This window comes from Microtus ochrogaster, chromosome 21 (genome assembly GCF_000317375.1).
Source record: "Microtus ochrogaster isolate Prairie Vole_2 chromosome 21, MicOch1.0, whole genome shotgun sequence".
In the NCBI taxonomy this organism is placed as follows: domain Eukaryota; kingdom Metazoa; phylum Chordata; class Mammalia; order Rodentia; family Cricetidae; genus Microtus; species Microtus ochrogaster.
The window spans coordinates 10,466,847-10,472,410 of NC_022022.1; the positions used below are offsets into that span (position 1 = coordinate 10,466,847).

Here is a 5,564-nt window from a genome sequence, read left to right on the forward strand (position 1 = left end):
GACAGGGCACACGGCACGTGTGTGTAGGGAGGGCACACGGAACATGAGTGTAGAGAGGACACACGGCACGTGAGTGTAGACAGGGCACACGGCACATGAGTGTAGAAAGGACACATGACACGTGAGTGTAGAAAGGACACATGACACATGAGTGTCTGGAGTAAACTTACCAATCCAACTTCACATACTTACTTGCCAGGGGACCCCATGATCACAAAGTGTGAGCTTATCCATTACGCTCTGGATTTCGTGACCCCTGCGATTTCCCCAAATGTGAGAAACTTGCCTGCCTAGTTTGTGGTAGTGGGGCTCTACATTCATGTTCTTTCCTTCTTAAAAACTTATTTTTTTAATTTAAAATATAAATAAATAAAATTTATCCCGTAGTTGCCAGCCTACTCTGGGTCCTGGACGTCCCTGGGCTTTGAAGGCTATGAGCATCATCCATGCAGCTAGAACAAGAAGGACATGGGACAGACAAGTGACTTTTGCTTCAGGGACTGACGTCAGGGAGGCTGGGAGCTGGAAATCAGCTCCTGGTCAAGGTCTCCTTGTGTCACAACCACCCACATTCCTAATCTGTGTTTCTGGACCTTTCCAAAGATCCTAGAGACAGTGCCTGAGGAAGTCAGCCATCCTGCAGGCAGAACTCAGGCTAGTTGAGGAAACTATACAGAGAGAGGCCCAGAGAATGCAGGGAGAGCCAAGAAAGGAATTTCCAAGTGGCAGCCCGGAGGTGGGCAGCCGTTGGAACCTCATACCAGGGCCAAGGGGCTCTAATCTAGATGTGGCCTATAAATTTAGTCCTATGTCCCTGGTAGTCAACAGGTCCCTTCTTGGGAAGACGGTTTTTCATTTTCCTCAGTAGACCATCATCTGATGCTTTGCAAAATTTGAAAAACAATGAAAATGACTCTAATTATAGGAGTGACCTTTTCAACACACTTCCACTGAGGAACAGATGGTGGAAATCCAAAGAAAAACGTCAGAGTGGAGTCAGGTTCGGACCAGTGGAGGCCCATCTCCTCAAGGGGAGCCCCCAGTTCCTCCCCTTGGGTGACCCAGGCAAAGGAAGTTTCCATCAAGACAGGCCTGACTCAACCTCTCCCGAGCAAACCAGACACCAGCCACCAAACTGCTAGCACAGAGTTTCCGTAACGAGCCACTTCCAGGAAAGCCCGTAAAGCCTTTACTGTAAATTCAATAAACTGGATTTTGAACATGGGGGGTGCTGGGAGAGCCCAGGGCAGTGCCACCACCTCTACCCTCCCTTCTCTTGTCACACACGGGAGACAAAAAGGCAGTCCACCCTTCTCGTGCCGCCAAGACCTCCCTGTTCCCCAAGTCATCTCAACACAGGCCCCCTTCCCCCGCCCAGGCCACCAGACCAAGTCTAGCCAGGCACTAGACGGTCCTGCCATTGCTCTGCCACCACTAGTGGGGAAAGCCAAGCCTCACACCCTTCCAGCCCACCAGTGCTCAGGGATGTAGTAGGAGCAGCGGGCTACATTCCTGCCTGGATTCTACACGGCTAGCTTAGCCCCGGAAATAATAGCACACAAATTGTATTCTTTTAAACACTGCTTGGCCCATTAGCTCTAGCCTCTTACTGGCTAATTCTCACATCTTGATTAACCCATTTCTGATAATCTGTGTAGCACCACGAGGTGGTGGCTTACTGGAAAGGATCTTAACCTGTGTCCATCTTGGAGAGGAGAGGCATGGCATCTGCCTGACTTGGCCTTCTTTCTCCCAGAATTCTGTTCTGTCTACTCCACCCACCTAAGGGCTGGCCTATCAAAGGCCAAGCAGTTTCTTTATTAATTAACCAAAGAAAGTAACAGATAGATAGATGACACTCCCACATCACAGGGATACGGTTCCTACACTGGTGTTTCAAAGAACATTAGCCACCTGGTTCAGAAAAAAAAGAAATGTACCTCCAAACCATTCAGTCCACAACAAGAACTTTAGCCCAAGGAAGAATGGCCACAGTGTTCCCTCTGTTCTGGTCAAAAACCTCCCTTCGCTCAGTCATCCCACATTTACCATGGTCCACACTCCAAATCCCTTGCTCTTCGCCCTGACTTTGAGACCCTGATTTTTACATACACACACACATGCACACACACACATACACACACACATACACACACATGCACACACACATGCACACACACACATGCACACACACACATGCACACACACATGAACACACACGGACACACACATGCACACACACATGCACATGCACACACGCATGCACACATGCCATCTGTCGTCACAGGGCTGGGCCTGCAGGAATCACAAAGTGTCTGATGTAAGCACCTCAGCAAGAACCGTGTGTGAGGACATCGGGAAGAGCAGGCCTTGGGTGTCCAGAATCAGCTTTTGTCTGACTCCACCCAGTCCAGGTGAGTATCTCTGGAAAAGTCAAGGCAGATTGTGTGCTGGAAAATGAGGCAGGTGGCCTGTGTGGAAAGGAACGGTTTCACCAGCCCAGCTAGGAAATGGGCTTTGATAGCAAAATGAGAGCCCTCCAAAGTTTTGAAGCAGAAAGCACTGAGACGTCAGAGCTCATCCACCTCAGCACCTAGCATTGTGAGGTAAAAAAGCTCCTGCCTGAAGAGGTGAAGAGACGCTCACAGGCACTCGTTCACTCCATGGTACCGCCAAGAAGCCTGTCAAGGGCCAGCTCTGCCAAGGTTAGGGGATCCCATGAGATCATATATTAAAACTGTGTATCACGCTGCCCAAGGGAGGGGAGAGGAGAGGGAGAGATGGAGGGTGGGAGAAGGAGGGAGGGAAGGGAGGGGAGAGCTGGGAGGTCCAGGTGAGCACCTGGGATATCCAGCCAGGTGTCTTGACTTGTTCAGTGCTGCACCACAGGCTTGGAAAGGAGCCTCCTTCAGGAGGCTGAGACTCCCAGCAGGCTCCACAAGCCTGACCCTATAGGAACTGGCAAAAAAAAAAAAAAAAAAAAAGGAAAAAAACGCAACAGAAAACAAAACAAAACAAAAAACCCTTTTGCTCCTTGTGGGGTAGAGTTTCACATTCCTTCCCTGCCTCTGCTGGAGGACCACAGTGTCCTCAGCAGCAATACGAGCCTGTCTAGAAGACATCCCATCCCACTTAGACGGTGGACGTTCTCCAGATATTTTTTAAAAACTGCTTTTTTTTTTGCGGGGGGGGGGTTTCCTCCAGCCCCAGCCCGAAGACAAACCAGGCAATATTCGCAGTTGGAGAACACAGGGCCAGCATGTGTGGAGTACAGCATACATCTGCCGGCAGGCCTGAAGGGCACCCATCTGCCTGTACTTTTCCATGAAGAGGAGGGAGGGGTCGGCACGAGACTGGCTTGCCCAGGGAGTCTGCCTGGTGGCCTGGCATTCTGGGGGGGGGGTTTCCAGCCAGATCTGGGCAAGTTACTGGAACCTGACTGAGCTGTGGCCAAGGTCCCTGATAGGTGTAGGAGCATGGGCAGCTCTGGTCATACAGTGTTCCTGGACGCCCTGCTCCCCAAGTCAGCTTCCTCTCCTTGAGGGAGCTGTGTGGTATCCTGCCCATCATGTGCAGATCGTAAATACACTGAGTACTGGGTCCGGTCAGCCTCTTCTGTGCCCTAATGTCATCCTCTGTGATTGGGTTCAGCCCAGACACAGAGCCTCACTGAGAAAGTAAACTTCTGCCCCAAACAGAACAGGATGTTAGCTAGCATTGAGGCAACATGGGCTTCATGAAGAAGCAGCTAAACATATGGTAAGGAATTCGACATCCTCACTCTGGGTGACTCTATCACCTTCTAGTTTCTGAACCTCAGCAAGCCACAGGATGGTGTGTAGGATCCATCCATATGATGAAAGTAGATATAAAGCCAGCAGTTTATCCTGGTTATGAACAGCCAGAGTCACAAGGCCTCATCCCACCCCGACTTATGAAGGCACAAGGGAAGATGAAGATTCAAGAGGTACCCAGAGTATCACCCAAAGGACCAGTCCCCACTCTGTGAACTGCATGGGACAGCTGCCCTTTGACAGCCATATATGCAGAGGAAAAAGAGGTCCTAGCACAGTCTGCTCCGGGAGAACTCAGAAACTGGGGGAGCTCTGAGGAAGCCACTGGGGCTCAGGAGCAGTCTCCGAGGAACAAGCTAGACCTGTACCCTGGATGGGCCCCAAGTTCCTGTTGGACAAAGCAGCCAAAGCAGTCAGCCACTTTCCACCCTCCTTCCCACCAGTGCCTGCCTCTTCCTGCAAAACCTTGGAATAAAACCATCACATGATACAATGTTTCCTTAAGTGCTGGTTGACTGGGCAATGTGTGCAGTATAAGCATTCCAAGTGTGCTATTAAATATAAGTATTGGTTAATGACTACGAGGCTGTATTTCCAGGTTCTCAGTGATGCTTTAGAGAGTCAGACTAGAGGAGACTAAAATAAATAGATCCTCCTGGGTGCTTTTCTCTGCTGTCCAAAAGAGCAGATATAAGTTTCATATTCACAAAGCATAATCATTGTTAATCTCACCTCTGGCCTTTTAACACGCACATGGGACCATACCCTTTTCTGATTACATATCTTCAATTATTCCTCGTGACACAAAGAATAAAACTGCAAGGCCTTTCAAGGCATGGAGAAGTTCCAGATCCCCCTCCCCCGCCAGCTGCACCTCATCTTCCTAGACATCACCCCCCAGATCCTACCTCAAAGCCACCCTATGGGTGTAGAACACGGTTCCAAACACTTGCAGCTGTGTGACCTTAAGCAAGTTTCTTAACTTCTCTGTGCCTTGGTTGCCAGTGGTAGAAGGAGAAAGACTTCATAACAGGAGACAGTTGTGAGGCCCATGTCTGGCACACTCTTCACCACCATGGCTTTCCCGCTGCTTCGTCTGCAGAGCACAGGCGTCACTTCACTCTTACCTGGGAGATTTCTTACCCATCGGGCTGCAGTTCATTTAATTTTGTTAGTTTTTTTCTTCGTATAGATACATATATGTTTATTTATTCCCAGTGTATCCATCTTCCTCTCACTATCCAGTGAGCCAGCTCTGAGTTCAAGGCCTATTGTGTTGTCCTGGGGAGCCCGCTTTGAGAGCAGCTGGCAGCCGCAGAGCGCCGTGTCTGCTCAACCACATGAGTCTGCCTCACACATCTGAAGGCAGGAAATCCACCATCGAGATACTGATCTGCTAAGCAAAGGCCAGGTTTCTTCTCAGTGGCACACAGAAGCCTTCTCGCTGCCCCTCCACATGACAGAGGGAGTGCTGGTGCCTTCCTCTGTTTATATGAAAGAGACTCCACCCCATAGCCCCATCTAAACCTAGTTGCCTCTCAAAGGCCACACCACCAAATACTTCCTATCTCAGTGGGGGCTAGGGTTTCTGCATGTGACGATGAGGGACAGAGGTGTGAAGGCTGGAGAATTTATTATGGATGACTCATAAGCTCTATCCTTAAGTCAGTTTAAGTAGCTGTGTCTTTTTAAGAACTTCTGTGCTATCTAATCTGCTGATAATCTCTTTCCCAGTGCTGTGGAGTCTGTAGTGATGTCTCCTCTTTCCCA

At 49.7% G+C, this 5,564-nt stretch overlaps 1 pseudogene; it reads left to right on the forward strand.

Moving 5' to 3' along the window:
* Positions 1-184: 184 nt before the first annotated feature.
* LOC113457249 lies at positions 185-332 on the forward strand (annotated as a pseudogene).
* The last annotated feature ends 5,232 nt before the right edge of the window (positions 333-5,564 follow it).